Source organism: Helicoverpa zea, chromosome 14, assembly GCF_022581195.2.
Source record: "Helicoverpa zea isolate HzStark_Cry1AcR chromosome 14, ilHelZeax1.1, whole genome shotgun sequence".
Taxonomy (NCBI): Eukaryota; Metazoa; Arthropoda; class Insecta; order Lepidoptera; family Noctuidae; genus Helicoverpa; species Helicoverpa zea.
Window position 1 is genome coordinate 6,634,474 of NC_061465.1, and position 20,247 is coordinate 6,654,720.

The 20,247-nt window shown below is 36.6% G+C and overlaps 1 protein-coding gene across 6 annotated transcripts in view; it reads left to right on the top strand.

Moving 5' to 3' along the window:
- The window catches only part of LOC124636270, a 179,743-nt gene that overhangs the window by 129,993 nt on the left and 29,503 nt on the right, over positions 1–20,247 (top strand). The gene's annotated exons all lie outside the window — the stretch shown is intronic.

Here is a 20,247-nt window from a genome sequence, read left to right on the forward strand (position 1 = left end):
ACACTAAAGTATAATTTAATACTTGATCTTCGCAACGAGCCTTGAAGTATCTGCTAACTTCCTCTTCCTAAGCTCCGTAACTGAACTACGTATAAGTAGTACTTAACCGTAATATTATGTCTCAATTCATACTTCGTATTGCGGTGACATACTGAGATAAAACTTGACCTTAACCGACACGCTCTTGTTATCATTCAACGACAAATATTTTGTGATTGTGAGTAGGGCTGGCAGTATCTTTTACAAGAAATAAATATCAGTGTTAAAGTTTTATTGTACATATGGTCGTTGGAATGTACCTAAATGAGTGTTAAAATAATTGAATTAACAGCGTTTATTTCAGTTAATGTAAAATTTTATTTCGTTCAGATCCTCCGAAAATTATTACATAACTGCAATACGAAATCGTTCACAATATAATAAATATTAATCCGGGAATTAATAAAATATTAACAGTCTTTCCCGTGTCGGTGCGTCATAATTGTATCGGCATAAATCGGTTTAAACCGTTATAAATATTTTTATCCCGTTTAAAGTTATTTATTACTGATTTTAAATGTTATTATGTATCAAGTTTTATTGACCTTGGAGTGGTACATCCCTAGATAAACTGTGCTAAGTAAAACCGGGCACCTTTCATGTCCAGTATCAGTTTGAGTGACAAGTAACTGATAACAATGATGTTACGCAGTTGAGTGCGATTATTCCTTATTATATCTTATAATACGTATTTAAAGACATGCTACTTATTAATATCTATAATTGACTTATGTAGCTGTCTATTTAACTAATTAAACAGATACCAAATCGATATGCTTCATTCATGGTACGTTTCAAAGACATTATCTCAATTCGTTCTCGATCGCTCGAGTGACGTTTGACAGACAATGTTCCGCAATTAGCAGCGGTTGCAAATTATATAATGAGCCTGAGAACCCCAAGTGTTAAGCGATTGTGTCATAACAATGACAATTTATTGACAAGCGACCACCCTTTGTCCCGGCGCCCCGGACCCGTTTACACCCAAATAAAAATCAACAAGGCCTGCAACAAAACGCATTATCAAAGAACAGGCGCTTTGCGGAAGACTGCCGTTATTATCTCGATGGAGAAACCACTCATTACTGTCATCTCGCTTCCCCGCGGGATAACTCGGTCCGACAGCAAAGGATAGCTGCATGTCGTCGTGATCAATGGATGCAAAAAGGTGTAGTGACGTCGACAGGATGCTCGGGCGCAGCTGGCTGGAACTTTTGTGTTTTTGTTCTTTATCTTTTTCCACAGACAAAAAGAGGTTCGTTTCGCGCGGTTTAGCTTCGAACAGCCCGCGCCTGTTTCCGTAATGGGAACGGAAAATGTTAATGAAGCATACGCCTCAGTAGAATGCGTGTCAAATTATGCTCCTGCCGTCGAGGACCTGTAATTTGTTGAAATAATCGTTTCGAATACTGGCAATTATTAATTAGCTTGAATATTGATTTCACGAGGAGGATCACATCAGTGAAGTCACGGATTTTATGAAGTAGGTAGGTAAGTGAATATTAACAATTAATCCTCGCGATTACTGGTTTACCTGGGGGCTATGAGATGACACCCTCGCGTTAAAATTGTTTTACAAGGTTAGTCATAAAACCAATTAAAATCAATCGGGCGCGCCCACCCTCGTGTCATTAACAGATGTTTGATAATGAAAACATTACCGATACGAAGTTTCATGCGTTTGATGCCAACGGCTATGAGTCCTAACAAGTCGTGCGACAAAAAATCAACCCGATGGGATATTAAACGAGCGCCCTTTTAATAGGGACACATTATAATTAAATTTACTGAGATGTATCTGCTCATTGATAGTAGATAAAAAAAGTTATAGCTATGTTTATGGAAAAACCAGTAGCTAAACGAGTTCAATTAATTTATACACATGACACACACTTATAATATAGATTGATCCTATTAGATAGACTCATTATATTTTTTATTTGAAACATATGAATGTGTTCAATGCCAATTACAATTTACAATGTCAGTTCTTAGTATTCTTCTGTTCTAAATGTATGGGAATTTACTTTATACTTCGATGACTTTTCGGTGTGAAGTCTAGGACATAGGTACTGCAAAAACTTCTCATAAATGACTCTCATCACTGAACTGAACACACTGAACATCTGAATGACGTGTCAGCACGTAGATTTTAATTGGTTTTTATTTTTCTATACTAATATTATAAAGAGGAAAACTTTGTTTGTTTGGTTGTAATGGATAAACTCAAAAACTACTGGACCGATTTTAAATATTCTTTCACCATTAGAAAGCAATATTATCTGCGAGCAACATAGGCTATATTTTATCCCGGTGCGGGCAGTAGTTCCCACGGGACGCGGGTGAAACCGCGAGAAAACGGCTAGTATATGTATAAGGTTATAAGTATTGTAATGTTAATTATTGTTTTATTGTATTTTCTATAGTCCTTAGTTGCGTGATGTAAAGGAATAAATAAATAAAAATATAAAAAGTTGTGCTAAGCTCTATGATAACTACTGAAGAGGGTATCGCAACCTTTTTTCTAGTTCAAAAGTTAAGACGTGTAGTGATTGTATCTTCATGCCAAACGTGTTGACCCAGATCTGAGACGGTCATGTTGCTTGTAGTCTATACAACTTGGTTGATCTTAAAATATGTGTGCGTTTGCATACAGTGATGGAAGTTGAACTGCCGCGGTATCCGATGTGATTGGTTGAATATCTGTTGTTTGATATGCTCTGGCATTGAATTGAACGGTTTTATTCATGTTAATGTGACTGTGTTCGTATTAAATGGCGCTGAGCACTTTGTGGACTGCTGTTGAATTGTAAAGAATTGTTTTTGGGTATCCTAGACTTTACTGTTACCATTTTTAATCTCGACATCTTGAATCAGTGTTAATTTATTAAGAAAAGTTTTAATTTTACACAATTGCTAGCGTCATTGTATTTAATTTTGTATTCAATTTTTATCTCATATTTTACGTGAGTATTCCAAAAATATATACAAAGGCTATAACTAATAATACTTATTGATATACCTGTAAGAAGATTGATTGTTTGATTAAAACCAAGTAAACTCTTTAAGTGCAGCAATCCAATCAATACAAAAGTCATATGATAATCATAATCATTTCAATCAAAGAATAAATGAACATCACGTGATGGCCGAACACCGGTATCTAAGGTTATCAAATTCAATAATGTTGATAAAAGAAATCTGATAATTATTGCTAATTGGACTATGTTTGTCTGCTGCGGTAATATATTACCTAAGACTTATGACAGCATAATTTTCTTACTCTTAAATAATTTCGTTCCCTGAAACATTTTGGAGCAAACAGAAGATACAAAATAACATACTTTGTTTGTAGACTTTTACATTCAAAATCAAAGTATTTACTCTAACCTCAAAGATGGTCAACATGACCCAAAGCCCGCAAGGTCTTCACTCCTTCCTTTCTTATATAATTTCGCGTTGGTACATTATATCGTAGGTACACGTAACTAATTCTAGTAATTAAAGTTTAACAAGCTTTTTAAGGTCTCTGCACACAGCGAGCGAAGCGCGGCGGGACGGGACGGCGACGCGACACTGAGCAGTTGTAATGTACTAGATATTACGGAGGCCGCCACACAGAGCCGTCCCGCTCGACGCGACGCGACGCGACGATCTAGTACATTGTGTCGCGTCGCCGTCCCGTCCCGCCGCGCCGCGCCCGCTGTGTGCAGAGACCTTTAAGCTTTCATGTCCAGTCTGAAAGTTACAGTCTGTGGTTACATTCTGAAAATTCTGCTGAAAATTAGCCAAGCTAAAACATTTTCTGGGAATGACAAATAGCTTGGTACGAAATTTATTTTATTTTACACCTAACTATGTTTCTCCTTTAATAGTAATTATAAAACGCAACGCTAGCAACTTTTATTGTAGTCATGAAGTAAAAATAATGGAAACGCAGATATAATTAGGTATATGATACGTTATAAGAGCAAATCAAGTTAAATTGTAGTCACCTACTGAAAAACAAAACTGCGACACAGCCGTATGGTGAAGTGGCCAGTTCTTCTTCAACTTCAATTTTGATTACTGCTTACCTGCAATTATTTTCTAAAGTCTAAAAATAAGTAGAAGGCATTATTATCAAATTGCATTAGCTTACTTTTTCTAAATTCCGAAAATAAAGTAAAAGTAGAAGGCATTCGTATAAAAATTACATTCCTACTACGTTTCCGTGTAAAGCTATTTGGAATTGATTCACCAAGCTATACCTATCGACCTTCGGGATGCTTTGACCTTGGACTTTCATGCATCGTTACGAGCATTATCAATTTATAGTCGTACTGCGCACTCGGTATGCTCTATTAAACTCATCAGTATTACTTTAGTACATTACTTTTATATAATGTTCAGCAGTTAAAAATCCCATTTGTTTTAACTAATGAAATAAAAGTAAGGTATGTCAAAGAACAATTTGTCCTTTCTATGCTAAGAACTTGATTTTTTTGTAAATTTTCCAGGAGTTAACTATTTCCCAAGAAAAATTGAGCCATCGCAATGTAATATACCTGATTTGTGTTTTACCTAGCACCATACAAGGAAATATATATAAATGATTTATACAGTCATAGCCAGTCATCGTCATCGATCATTAAAGACAGGTGGAAATGACACCATCTTAGAAGAATGTGTGCCCTTTAATAAATCCTACACAGAGGTAGGTTCATCTAACTTTCCTGGTTATTTTCCTGTAGGCAGCTTACTGATCGAAAAGCTCAAAATGGGTATGTAGACGATTCAAATCCTTCACTGATTTTTCCCCTTATTCTGAAAGAGAACTCCGAGAGGTCATCTTTAGAGACAGCATGCACTGGAAAAACGATGTTCTATGTTCTTTATATTCCTTTGACTGTAATCGTCTATGTATTTCTGTAGCTTATGTATTATCGTAGATATAAATCTGTCAGTAAATTATAACCAGCGACAACAGTGTTCCGTGTTATTTTTACGTTTCACTGGAAACGACATTATTTTCATTTTAATAAAAACTCATATTCACCATTTAGCGTTCCGAGTAAAAGACGTAGGTACAATAACATGATACAGTTTTCCGCTCAACTGTTTTTATTACAAACAATATGCTGTAACATGGCTCCAACAATGTTAGATTTTATCTTTGGGAATACTTACAAAAAAGGTTCAAATCTTAACAAACAGCTTTTGCAGGAGAAAGATCTCCTTAAGGGCATTTGAGGTGGGTTTGTGAAGATCAAACGTCAATCAATCCAAGGAAACTTGGTCGTAAATCTCTCCCTGTCCTAATACTTTGTCATAGCAAACATGTAACTTTTCACTTCCTTCAGCTTCAAGTTTTCTAAACTCATACTTACCTTTTCCAATGCGGTCACTCCAACGATATAAGATGATCATATCTTATCGAGAAAATCTTAAAACCATTTTTACTAATATACCATTTATCACAATCATAAAGTTTGCATAGCAGCTCGAATACCGTTATCTTGAGATTATAATATCGCATACTTCTCTTTTGACATCATGAAATTTTTCGTTCCAAGTAAGACTCACTTAACTTTTAATGTACAGTCTTTCTTATATTTAAGAAGCTTAAGCCTCTTCAATATCTTAAGTTTCAACGAGACCCGTTTCGGAGATGTGATACCTATCGTTTTTATTTGAAAATTTATATTAATTTCAACCACATTTTCAGCCTTAATCACGGATTCATTTGAGGAAATTGGGGTTTAGAATGTCAACCCCTCTTAGATAATCGATTTGCCGAGAAGGCAGAGTAATTCATTTAGGACAGTTCCTGTCGAGCCCTAGGTGTTTTATTGATCTCCTTTAACACGAGTAGTAAAATGTAACGCAGTACAGCAATGACGTCAGTTCTATTTTCGCTGCGTGGAAAATCTAACAATTCCTGGAAAGATGTTTGATTTATTAAGGCTGCCATTCATTAATCAGTTAAAAGGGATATTACTGAATTGATTTGAGCTGTTAACGTCCATTATTGTGGACTAGACAAAGTGTAATGGGATAGCACAGTTTGTTGCATGTCGGTGTCGGCAGTAGCTACGTACGTCAGCCGGGCACGTGGCCGGTGCACGTGCTATGTCCACGTGGTGTCCGCCGTGAAGATATACAGTTGGATATGTTGTGACTAACGCCTAACGTTCAGACCAACCGCTGCACTCTATATTCATAATACTTAGCACATATCTGTCTAGTACACCTATTGTATCATAAAACTCGTAGATACCTAGTTTATAATCAATTTATATACAGACTGCAGTAATATAAAACGTTGCGGTTGGTTGGTCATATTGAAAACATGCGTTAATTCAATCTTATGCACGTTTATTTACTCATAAAAGTCGTAGTTTTGCCACCTGTGCCTTATCTCCTGTTGAAACTTAAACTTCTACATAACTGAAGTTTGATTAAAGAGTGGCGTAAGCTGATGTTTTTTTTTTATATGGTTACAATAAGCATATTACTTTAAAAATATTTAAGTGTAACATAAGGTCCGTAATTGTAAATGTAGAATTGCGCTAAGGGAAATAACTATTTAAATATTAAATATTCATGATAAGTCCTTTTAACTATAAATAAAGTATGTATTTCTACTCAAAAAAAATCCTTTTTGAAAACTTCCATTAACCGGCCGCCCACCTGAAAGAATAAAAATAACAGAATTGTCAGTTTTATGAATGTTTGTGCATTTTCATCACATTATTTAGGTCAGATCCACGACCTTTAGAATAGGTTTCATTTAAAGCTACCATCCTCACACGAGTTTCCATGAAACCTTCAGTAAATTCAGCTTCGACTGATTCGTGGAAAAGATATCATTAATTCTTCGCATTCCTGTTTGTAATAAGATTAAGTTGAGATTTGTGTTGATATCTCTGCTTTCGTATTTAGTCTATGTCCTTCGATATGAGCGAAACTTGACACTAATTGGTCTGAAAAGGTTAAAGAAAAATATCTACTTAGTTATATGTTTTGACGTGTGCTTTCAAGAGTATTATTTTACCAAAACAATTAATTATTGTGTTGACGTTATCTTATAAGTTTAGAACTAGTAAAGGACCTTAGTTAACTCATTAAGGATATATTACTGTAGCTCAGTTTACGAGAAGTAAATAGGTAGGTACCTACTGATCCTAGGTACATAACTAGGTACTTATACTCTTTAATCAGATTGAATGTTGTTTTGCTTTTGTATTTGATCAAGAATACAATTAATCTGAATTAACTTTGAACAAGATAGGTGCTTAGGTTATTTATTCAAATAGGGTTTACCTACCAACAACAGCGAGTAACGGGTACAAGAGGTAATTCTAATACCGAGGTGTATTCACCTTTACTAAACCTAGTAGGTACCTATTCAATAATCTATTGGGCATCTCAGCGCCTGCATTATTCATCGAGTTATGTGCCATTTGTTTAACATAAGTCTGAAATTCAATAGAGTGCGCACACGCATCGGTTCCGGCGGGAAGCTCGCGCACGAGGCGAAAGCTCAGAGCATGCTCGAGTGTGAATTGCCTACATGAATGTTGTCGTATTGCATTGCATTTAATGTGCAAGCAGAAACGAGCTTACGGTCACACGGTTAGGCGCGCCTAATGAGAAAGTTTATCGAGCGTTTATTGCGTAGCAGCGGGAAGCTTCGCCGCGTCGCCAGAGGCAAGAGGCGCTCCCGCCGCCCGCAGGTGTGCCCCCCGCCTCACGCCGCCCCGCGCCTCCCGACCCGCCGCGCACGACACAGCTTTCTTTCGTCCGCGACCGCCGCCAGTCGACTGTCAACCACGGAAGCGAGCGATCGTCGCGTGCACGCTCAGACCGCAAAACGCCGCGCCAACTGTAAACACGACGCACTATCTGAGCAGTGCTTCCGTTCGCGACTTAACCTGAATTCAGCGAAACATTTCGCATCTAGTGTCGTGTTGTGCCAAACCAGTGGATGTTTTCATACTCTCATGGATCGTGAAACGTAACTGAACTTAAATACATGTAAATGTCACTAGTGTCGCGTATGTAGCGGTGTGGTGTCGGCCGGCGAGTGCCGTTGATCAGATCGTGCAAAGAAATTGTGGGCATTGTGGTATTGTGCGAAACGGGTTCTGTTTGCTGGACGAGGTCGCAAAAGCTACCGAATCTACATAAGGCTACTGGGTGTTGCTGGCCGGCTTTCCTCGCGCCTATGATCGCTATCGCGCGGCATCATCAAATAAGCTGTTTGACGTAAATGGACGCCGCACACGGTGTCACATTACAATATTCACAGAATGTCAACAAGCGATTAAATATTCGTACGGTCAGCAGAACAGCTTTAGTGCAAACTCCTATCTAAGTATTGCTAATGAAACACATTTAAAATACCTTGTTTACGTTATCTTTGCTCATGTAATCATGGCGCAAACGTTTTATCTAACAGAAAGCTTATTACACTTGTTGAAGAATAATCAACAATTTCAAGGTCTCCCCTAATCTTATTTACCAAAACAAAATTGTTTACAAACATGAGAAGGCTTAATACGTTTGGGATAAAGCCGGTTGGCGTGTTCTGAGCAAACGGTAAACACAAGAAGCATCTAAATGAATTCTAACAAGATCCTTGAATTTGCCTGAAATTCCGAGCTGTATCCAAAGTAAACCTCCGTGGAATCTGTGCTTTAAGCCGAGCTTGTCAATGCTATCAATTAATGCCATCGAGGTAGTGCCCTAGTTAGACAAAAGGCGGTAAACAAGCTATAACGCCGGCATAGAGGGGCGATTTGGAACGCTGTTATTGGCTCTCCACTAAATACCAATACTGAATATGCTAGTATTATCAATTTGTTTAGGATTATGGAGATTAAGATTGCCATTTGCAGCAATAACCGAAAGCGCCTTTTAGATAAACGATATAAACATGACCGGCGTTCTTGTTTGTTTATTTACAGTAAATAAAACATTAATTTTTGGGAAGCAAAATCATTTGTTTCCAAAAAGAAAAGATAAACTTCTTTAATTAATAAATACATATTGTTCCTGATGTACAAGCAATGTAAACGATTAGGCACCTACCCACATTCCGTAAGGGGTTCTATCTAAGATTTCTAGCAAGGAATGTCTCGGGAGACTCCAGAGGTAACTACTCGCTCATAGGCTTTAAGGATGCTATTAAGTTCACAATTTATTGTTCCACGCCAGGCATTTCTAATTTGTACTTTGCCTATAAATCGCTTCATAAAACCTGAAATCTATTTTATCCTACTCGTATTTCTCCAATTACTAGTATAGAGAATGAAGCTATTAAAGTTATAGTAACAAAAGCACTAAAGTCGTAAAGATAGCTTAAACGCTGGCACAAAGCTACTTGAAATACCAAAGCAAGATTCCGCGGTACATATTATCAAAATATGTCTACCACCGGCTGTTCTAATTTGAAGCAAATTGCTTTGAGAAAACTTTGCGAACGCTTTAGCCGTATATTTTCTTTTAACATGAGTTCAGTTCATAACGGACTTGGTATCCTTAATGTAATTCATTAGGGCTTTGTGTGTTCACTAGCGAGTTTGCGGTCTGTAGCTGCAGGTTGCACTCAAACTTCAACCTTTGTGGTCCTTAAACTTTACCTCACATAGCCATTCTCAACTCTCAAGTTAATCTTCTACTTAGCTTGCTTTAATAGTACAAACCACAGCCTGTTGAGTTTAATTTTATCCCGTTGAACTAAAATGATGATTCTAAAATAAAAATCGCAAAAGAATCCACTATAATTTGCATAACTGGATCGAAGAAGTATACCTACGGTCGTACAAAAAAAAAATATCGTTGAAGTTTCATAATTGTTTATCAAATAAATAAGTAAAGCTGTTATTTGCGTATGTTGTTTTCATGACTTGATAGGTTTAAGAAACTTTAAACATTGTTATCGCTATAAATGAGGAACAATTACTTACATAATTAGCTTGACTATTATCATATTATTAGTCGAAATATTGATAATTATTGTGATCTGACAATATTATTTTATCAGAACTTTTTATTTAATTTTCAAAAACGACAAATTGACGCCAAAAAATCAACTGACGTTTTCAGTGAAAATCCAGGAAAACATTGTTTTCATAAAACCATGTTAATATGAGTATATTAACTTTCAAGATTTTATCGATTAGATAACGTGATAAATTGACTTTCGCATTCGCGTTGCAGATACAAGGATAAAAGTATCAAAACAAGTGCAATAAAATCGATAAACCTTAAAACTATGTTGCACTGAGAATACTCCGTGATTTTGTGGAACATTAAGCATCTCTTGATCTTGAAATGAAGAGGAAGCTATAACAATAGGCATGATTGCGTATGATTGTTTAAATTAGTGCCGCGGAGCGTGGTAGGCCCGAGTGAAAGGCTCACTTTCTCCAGCCCTCCGGCCCTCTTGTACGATGTAGCTCTATTGCAAAATTTCACACTCTCCTAACACCGATAGCTATCAATTACATTGATAAATAGCTTTAGAAACCTTATCTCTTGCGCTTTCCTTTACCTTTCAGTAAGGACTTGTTATGCTTTAATTATCGCTTCGGATTAGGGACGATTAAATACTTAGTTATAAACTGGATTTCCTTTACAAATCAATGACAAAATGATGAGTAATCTCAAGAACTTTAAAATAATCCAGATAATGCTATTTACAGACCATTTTTATATTCGAAAACATTAGCATACAATACAAAAATGGATTTTCTCGTGATTGGCACAAATTAGTGTGAGTGTCACGGTCCGATGCTCGTCCAACATCGAGAGAGTTTTCATTGCTCCTTTCTACCTCACGTATGTGGGTCGTCACGAATCGCTTTGTTAGTCTCCAATTTTGTTCCGATATGATTTCCCACCAATTACCGTGACCACATTACTAGAATAACTAAATTTTATTCAAATGACTTGAAAGTATATAAAAAGTTCTTCATCAAGTCATCGAGTTACAAAAATCATTGCTATACCGCGTTAGTAAAATTAAATACAACCATTTAAAACATCATAAATCATTAACAACTTCTAAGTTCTCAGTATCAGATTCAAGCTCTGTTGTGATTCTTTTCAACAGCCTTCAACGAGCTCTAATATTTATCGAGTCGATTGGGCAATAAGGAGGGCCGATATAATCGATCTGTTATTTCGCACGGCCCGACGTACGTGAACTTAAAGCTAACTTACGATAGAGCTGTGCACCTAAGTGGAGTTTACGCAAGACGCCTTATGCCTTATGTAAGCAGTTTGTGATTCTTGTGAAACCAACCGGTGTGCTTTCGTTACTCGGGTTACAGAGAAGTGGCCATCGACAAATTGCTAATAATGATTAATGAGATCATAATGCTCTTTGAAATTACCAATCAGTATCCACAAAACAAGTACTGACAAAGTATTCAATAAATCATTTTGTTTCTTTACTGTACTCCTGAAATTAACAAACCAGCCTTATGAAACACAAATCAAAGGCCACACATAAACATAAAGGAAAGTGTTAGATTATTTATTATTCATTGTATTAAGTTATCGCACTGTCACGATAGCAGTAATCGATACTGATAATACTGTATCGATAAGGCAACTCTCACTGAATTTGTGTCTTAAACGTGGTACGTGCCTACTTATCACAGAAATAATGTCGAATTTATTATAAGTGTGTTATGAGTACATGGTCACGAACCCCAATAATATATTCGGATAGCACAATGAATCATCTACATATGTACATAGGCAGTATAAACACAGTTAAAAATAAATTATTACAAGTACAGTATGAGTTGATAAATAAATAATATATCGTAACATTCATAAGACTATCTAGTCCGAGTGGATGCAAGTGTACAGCCGTAGTTGGCACAAATTGGGTTCTAGCCAACATTGGTTGCCAACTGCATCGAAGGGCCTGCCCTTTCGAGCGATTGATTTTATCAACGGAACTTTTTTGACCTGAAAACTGTTATTTATTGAACAGCATATGAATGCCACCGAACATTTCTCAGTAGCACCGGAACGAAACAATAAAACTGCATCGGCAATTGGTGATGATGTCTCTGGGAAGCCGCCAAGGAACTTTGCCAAAAGAATTTAACTACAAGAGTTATTGTGAACCGAGTCTACGAAACTAGCAAACTCGTATATTATTGAAGAGCAAACACTCGCGACATGTGCGCGCGTCAACCAAAGCTCATCGTTTAAGCTGAGCTATCAAGTGCCGGGTACTTGTTACTAGACCTTATTGAATGCCTGTCCTATTGGGAGGCCGCCAGAAAACATTGCCAAAATATTTACAGCGTTGTCGCCATTTGCTAATGCTAGAACTTCGGATTGAAGCTTCAGTTTATATTGAACTGAATACGAAGAATTCCTTCAGTAATATCAAAGTCAGGGAAATAGCTTTTTATTCGCAGAACTGTATATGCTTTGCAGCCTGCAGTTAAAATAGGACTGCAGAAAGTTCTGTTTATTTCTTTGGAAAACTTATCATGTTTAGATAGATCGTTAAGACCTAATTGAAGCACCTACGAACTTTAATAATTAGGGTAAATCTTGTTTACTTTGAGTACTGATGTGTACTTAATACAATAATGTTGAATTGAGTGAGGTTGTAAGTCAGGTGGGGCAGGTAGCCAGGGGAGGGGTTGCGGAGAGGGCGACAGGGACCTTCCGTCGACAACATCTGTCGTGGCAGCTGCCTGCCCAGCGATCGCACGTGCGACTACACCCATTATTAAGTTTATTTTTTCTGGAAATCTTTGGAAGTGTTATGGAAGATTCCAATAAATGTGAGTTTGCTTCCCTTTTGAGTAATAGTGTCCGTTATAAATATTCAAGATGCTATCGTATTTTTCAAGCGTGAAAGGTTGTCAGATAAAAATGATTAGGTACAAATTATGTTTAGGTAATCACGTACACGAAAACTTATTATCACCGCACTTTTACAGCAAATGATAAGTAATCCTTTGCATATTATTGCTAACCACGTGACTCACATGCGCAGAAGACTAACAAAACTGGAGGAAAAGATCGCGAGCTCCGATTTTTAATATGTTTCCACTGGCGCACACGTGACGTTTGTTTACCGACGGACTCAAGGCCACGTGCATTATTGCGACGCTATTCCGTGCACGTAAGCGAATAGCGATGGATAACGTGAAATAAAAAATAGTCTGACAACACTGAAAATCAAACAACAGCCCAACTCTCACAATATCGCTCTAATGTACCAAAATTCTTTGAAATTATTCAAATCAGATGAAAATATTTTGCTATAACATGATACAATCACCACAAGTTGTGGTGTAAACAAACAATGAATCATCGCTGGACTTGAATTGTGGAATTCACAGGAATTGAGTTTCGAGATACAAATCGAGCTAACTGTTCAAAGCGGTTTGGTTAGCGGGTTAATTTGATGGATGATGCAGATCACGGGCTATCTTGTTGAGCAGAAATAATCTTCAAACTTACGTCACAAGGACCGACTTGTAGTGATCATAAAAACTATTACCATTTTGAAACCATTTATCACTAAGTAGGTATCGTTCTATTTCGATTTGCATTGAGAACAGTTGGGTCAAGATGACGTCAAGGCTGTCTGAGAACAACGATCAATGCGAGCACATGAACGACGCAGTTTAAATTAGACAATAACGTATACTAAGTAAAGTATGTTGATTAGGCTTCGGCTATAACATCAGGGATGAGGAACAATAGCGCATCGCTCGCAACTGAAATCGTCCAACGGCATTGCACCTTTGACCCGGCAAAGCCGCAATGCAGCGTTCGCCGACACCACACCAAACTACGTTTTATGTTTGTTTACCATCACATGCATAATCGTCGCCATCTCTCAATAAACTCACTTCGCAAACGTCGCCAGCACCGAGCAATAACTTGCTTTAATAGCCGATAATGTACAACGGCTGCATAATACCACATCATAGAGTAAAACGCATACATACCTATTAATTATGCAACAATTTAATATTTATTTTAAAGTTTCATCTAGAAATATTTATTATGTAAGAGCAGACGCAATGACGCAAATAAAGCTATCAGTTTCCAAATTGAGGAACATATTGGGTACAGTCGTGTGATGACATTTCAATGTCAAAGGTCACAGTTCAATTATTGAGAGATAGAGATGATATGTCCCAAAGCTGTTTTACTGCGAAATGTCAGCTTACAGTATACAGTCGCCAACATCATTAATTTGTTGTAATGTCAAAAGTGTAAAATATACAACGATTAAGATTTTGGCGAATGTACGACAGGCTATTTGTATGTGTTGGTAAACTTCGTGTTCGGGCTGATTTCGTTTCGTGGAAACTGAAGTTAGCCCGAACTCCAAACTCTCGCTTAAATAGTTATAGTCTACGTATACTAGACATATCTATTTGGAAGCGGTATTGAACAGGAATTGTGTGTTTAATAGGACCGGATTACAGGCGCCGAACGCTGCTGTGATATCTTCTGTGATGTGCGAGCCAGCCCACGGATATTTTTATATGTGATTTACTAGTGCCCAGTACAAACCGAGTACAAAAAAAAACGGATTATAGAGTATATTTATTAGTGTTATTGGAACAATGAAGGAGGAGTGTAAGTTGTGTAGTGTGAATGGATGGGGTGGTGCTGCACAGGGAATGACGGACTTTTCGATATCGTCGCTGATGCGGCCGGCAGCCAGCCACGCGGGGCAGGACCCGCGGCACGACGCGGTGCTCCTCTCCGCGTACCTGTTCAAACTAGGTGACTATCCATTGTATACGCTTCACGATTACTACGCCAACAGCGGTGAGTATCGTGCACCACACCCTACTTCGCACATTACTGTTAACACCCGTACCACTAACTACTGAGTTGACATATCACCTCCCACTAACAAAGCGCATTAGATATAGGTACTAATGATAATTGTTAATTATGTTAATTGTGGAATTTTCTTTCTCACTTGAATTTAATTTACTTTGTATTTGAAAATAAACAGTTTTGTAGTTATTATAAGTTATGTTTAATTTAATTATAAACAAGACTCCGAATCTTACATATAAACCGAGATTCGTCTAAGAAAATGCACCAAAAGTTGATTAGTATGTATTTATTTTGAACAACGCAACGTTGAAGAGATTAATGAGTTGAAATTGGGATTCCCAAAGAGACATCGTTGGAACTCATTGTACCTATTCCCCGAATGCAGACGCGCTGACAAATCTGAGGAACTCAAAAGGCCAGTTACGTCTTCAATTGTTCCACAAATATCCCAGCTTGTTTTTTCTGTATAAAAATAACTCTCGATAAAAATACGCTCAAAATATAAGCGAATTGATTATTAATTCATTTTTAAAGTTCTATGGTTCGACGAGTAATTAAAAAGTTACGTAACTACGTCGTCATTTATCATTTTATGGCCTAAAATTACTAACATGAACATCATACCTCATTCAATTAATAATGTCATACAAAGATAGACTATCAGAGTACAGTGATATATTAAAGCGCTTTATGTTTATATAGGTAAGTGTATGCGCATAAATATGTGGCATAATTTGCGTCAATGATGCTTTGTTCATAAGCTGGTAACTATTGTCCGTCTGTTCGCTTTGTTAAGATACTACGCAATGATCGTATCGCGGAAAAAACAAGACAAAAATGTTTTTTGTATTTTCGAACTGAAACTTTGTAAATACATGATATTTAGTAGGTACTACTCGGGTTAAAATGCAACTCGGTGACTCACTGAGCATAATGTAAACGCATGTTTTATCATACATTTTTTACAGTAAGTCGGCTAGACACAGGAAACGATATAAATACAGATTTTTATTATAATTTGATGGGAAAATATGTTACGGATAAAACTGAAATGAATTGATTTAATTGGTATCACATCCTGGTGCGTCGATGTTTGGCTGTTACTAATTTATTCGAATCACGAACTAATATATTGTAGATAGACTATCACAAGCTTAGAAATAGAATTTATGATTCATAAAAAAATGACTAGCATCTTAAAAGTTATTTCTTGTTTATCTTACTAAGGCAGATGGGACAGAAACCGCAAAATGTCACCATATTACCTCAGTGCAGATAAGGTATAAATCAAAACTACGGAAACTAAGTTTTATTAAAAACTTACACGGCACTCGACAAGTTTAAATATAACTATCGACAAGCTGGCGTTTAATATCCGGCACCGCCTCCATTCATATCGAGCCATTTTTAGGATAACGTTTCAAATCTAGACATTTGACCGTTTGATCATTTTTATAACATAACGATAAATGTCGATAATACGATTTTTATGCGACTATTCCAATAACTCGTTACAGGGATTTGCGCATTCCACGACGCCATAAATTCACACTTATAAAGGATACTTAGTAGAGAAACCTGATATGAGGCATTAATCTATCTGTTTTATAACTAGTAATCTCTTCAACAAGGCGACTATCGTATCCGATAAACTAACTTTAGATCAAAGGTTTAATGCATCAAGCGATTTAGTATAAAAGCAAGAAACACAAACGCAAATGACGTCACAGTTTATCCGATTACTCAGTTTTCTGCAATCATCTTTTTATGAAAGCGACTGGCGGAGTCGGTAAAGAACGTTCATTTGTTTTAATTGCTTTCTGTGAAATATTTAACGATTCGAATTTGTAAATGTGGACGATAAGCTCAAAGCATTAGTGAGGAATAGATGCATTTATCTAGTTTATTCCAATGTTATCGCAAATTATACGTAGTCGGCACGATGTGAACCGACCTCGCACAGATCCGTGAGCGAATCCGGATCTATTCGAATGTCTCTTGTCACTTCTAGATTTATTCCAACTATGATACGGTGCGGTGCGTCAATGACAAACAATATAGTTGTCAGCACCCGTCATTTAGCATCGTCATGTAACTGACGGGAGAATGCTAAGTAATAGACGATTGGCCCACATTTCTTTTCAAATCTGTTCGCGAGTAAACTTGTCACATTATCTCTTGTACAGATCGATGGAAGCTTAACTGGATATATGTACTCCTAGATTAACTATTTAGATAGCGTGCCGTTGATATTAAATTGATATCTGCTATAAACTAATGGGCTATCATAATAAGTGATAATTATGATGAATAACGGCATTAGCTGCGGTTGATAACATGCTCTGAAGCTCGTTCTGTCATAATTTATACCGCTCTTTTTATTTCGTATTAAAACGATGATTTTTTGTCATAATTGCAGGATAACTAATTACATCAGGACATATTTACTTATTATGTTCTTTTCCCGATATTTTAAACTGTCAGACCTTATTAAGCTCATGACAGAAACGTAGCATCCATTGTTATATCGGTGAAGGCACTTACTAATGTAATCAATAGGGCAGTTAAATTGGTCTTCATGTTTACATTGAAGCCTGAGTCCATGACGTCACGGGTAGTCCCCCAGCGCGATGACTCACAAAATCTCACCAACATAATCTGTACCCGTATCTTTTTCCCTTTCACTCTTCAGTGTTTGTTTGACGAGTGAGGGAGATGGAGCCGACATTATCGCTCTTATTGCTCCAGGAAACGGTCGGGGAATAATCAACTCATTGAATTAATTCACACGAATCTAGAATCATCCAGAAAGTGGATTGTCTCTCTTTGAATTTTATTCATTCATACGCTTTTTTAAATAAAGTCCTTTCATATTTTAATGTGATTTTTGTGTTCGAGATGTGTTTTGTGTTGGTGAGTTGTATTACAATTTGTTTCATAGAATATTTCAATAACATTTAAAAGTTTTTTTGAAATATATAGGAAGCAATGTAGGTACGTGTACAATAGTTTAAATAACTATCTAAAAGCAAAATATAATACATACCCAGTCCCAAGAATCCGAAATAAAAGATTTGCCTAAGAAGCAGATTGAGTAAGTCCTCTCAAATCTGAGACATTTAATTCAAACATCCCACTACATATAACACGCAAACTTTATTCAGGTAAGTATTCAAATACCATATCCAATATAAAACTACTCGGAAGATTCAGTAAGTAGTAGAATTCTATCGGAAAAATAATAACAGTATTGAATGCATGGCGAGCTTTATTCTGCAACTCCAGGTTAGTGCCGCCTCTCGCGATCCAACTGTTGGTTCACGAACGTTCGACTAGTGGGAACAGAAATAACTAGACCCTTCACTTGACTTCGGGAATATTCTACACGGATTTTGTACGATACATTATTTATTTTTTAATAAATAAATGGTTACAATTTGTTTTTCATACAAGTCAGTGCTCTAAGTTAATTTATAAAAAAAAAATTGCGAGTTTAATTAAATAAGTAGGTAATGAGAAGTAATTTCCTAATGCTATAAAAATTAAACCATATTCAATTCCTAAGCCGTTCACTACAAATAATATCCGCCAGCAACTAAAACTCGATTAAAGTTAAAAACTATTCTTATTACTAGAATAAGTTGGTAACACGCACGGAGTGTGTCTCAGCACTAGGGAACGAACAACCCTACGGAACAGGGCGTCGGTGGCCGCGTGATGGGCTATAAAAAGTTAAGTAAAACAATAATCAGTCGAGCGGGCCCTTTAGCCCTTCGCCCTCTCTCTCCAACCGTAAACATTAAACACCCGCTCTAAGGCAAAAAGCTTTTTATAATTTCAATAAAAACGTACATGAATATTATTTAAATAAAACATTCGTGCATTTCACTGAAATTAAACATTTTACAAGTTCCGTTGCAAGGTTCACATATTTTAATCCAATGGTAGGTAATGTTATTTTATTCAATAAATGTAAAATACGTAATTACTAATTAGACCATCTATGGGCCGTTATAAAAATGGAATTGCCTGGTATAAACGAATCGACAAAATCATTAAACTCCCAGGATCCCTTTTTTGCAGTGAAACGTATTTTTGTTGGCAGCTATCTGCGCCGTTTATAAGGGCACGTAATTAATTAAGTATCTACTGTGTTGACTGCGGCGGCTTTTGCAATGCCACGCATTAAATTATAGATATCATAAAATATTACGGCCACTTGTAATAGCAGTTGATGTTGAACGACATTTAATCATTTGTCTGTTTATCGTGTTACACATTTCGTGGGTGTGTCCGACACTATTGAGCAACAACAAAACATGTTTCCGACAAATTAACTTAAGTTCAAACTGACAGATATCTATAACAATAATTAATAGTTTTATCATTCAAATTATGTTGGGTAAGATGTTTTTAAATGGGAATCAAGCAACTAAGTTGTTTACGAACTAAAAGTTTCGTATAAACAAAGACTGGAGTGAACAAACAGGGAACTTCTTTAACTAACAAACTAATTTATATTAACAAGGGAACTGTAACACCCGGTATTGGTATAGCTGTAAGCATTACCGGTATTTCCAAGCAATACAATACAAACAAAACAAAGAAAGAAAAAACCAATCAAGTGTTAGAAATATTTAACCAGATAATTGGTTAAATGAAAGGCTATCGTTCAGTAAGGCGTTGTGTTACAAGCACTCGCAGCCGATCATTACACATTACGTATGCATACAGACGGTATTCTATTGAGAATCCATTAGAATCTTAATAACCTCGCGCAAATAGACATGTCTAATACTTTATGTGGCTTATAAAATCTTATTATTTGTATTGCACATGTTGCAAGACGATGGAATATTTTAGTTGTAAAGAATCTCCCTAGACATTATCTAAAAATGGCCCGCCGCCCGCGCCGTTCAAAATGACTTAATAAGCTCTTTTTATTCAATCCCCTTTATTATCATGTTGTAAAGTAAAATTACAACCCTCAGCTTCCAATTCAGAATCTATTTACAATTCTAGAGTATCAACGAGAAACACTCTTGAAGGTAAACTAAGCTTGGCCTTAAACGTGTCTTTTGAAAACTCTTTCACAGTAATGGACCTCTTTACATGCCCACTCTCTTTACATTTATCAGCCCTTCTTTTGGTAAAATCTTAAAACTTTACCATTTGAAATTTCGCTTGATATAAAAACGATATTCCTGTAGCATTTAGAAAGCACAAGGATATATAAATCTATAGACATCTATGTGACGACAATACAATAGAAATTCAATTCCTATGCAGAAAGTTGTTGGACTATAGGCTCAGACAGACTTAACTACTGCGACTACGTTATAATTTCAGTCGTCATCCGAAATTGAATAC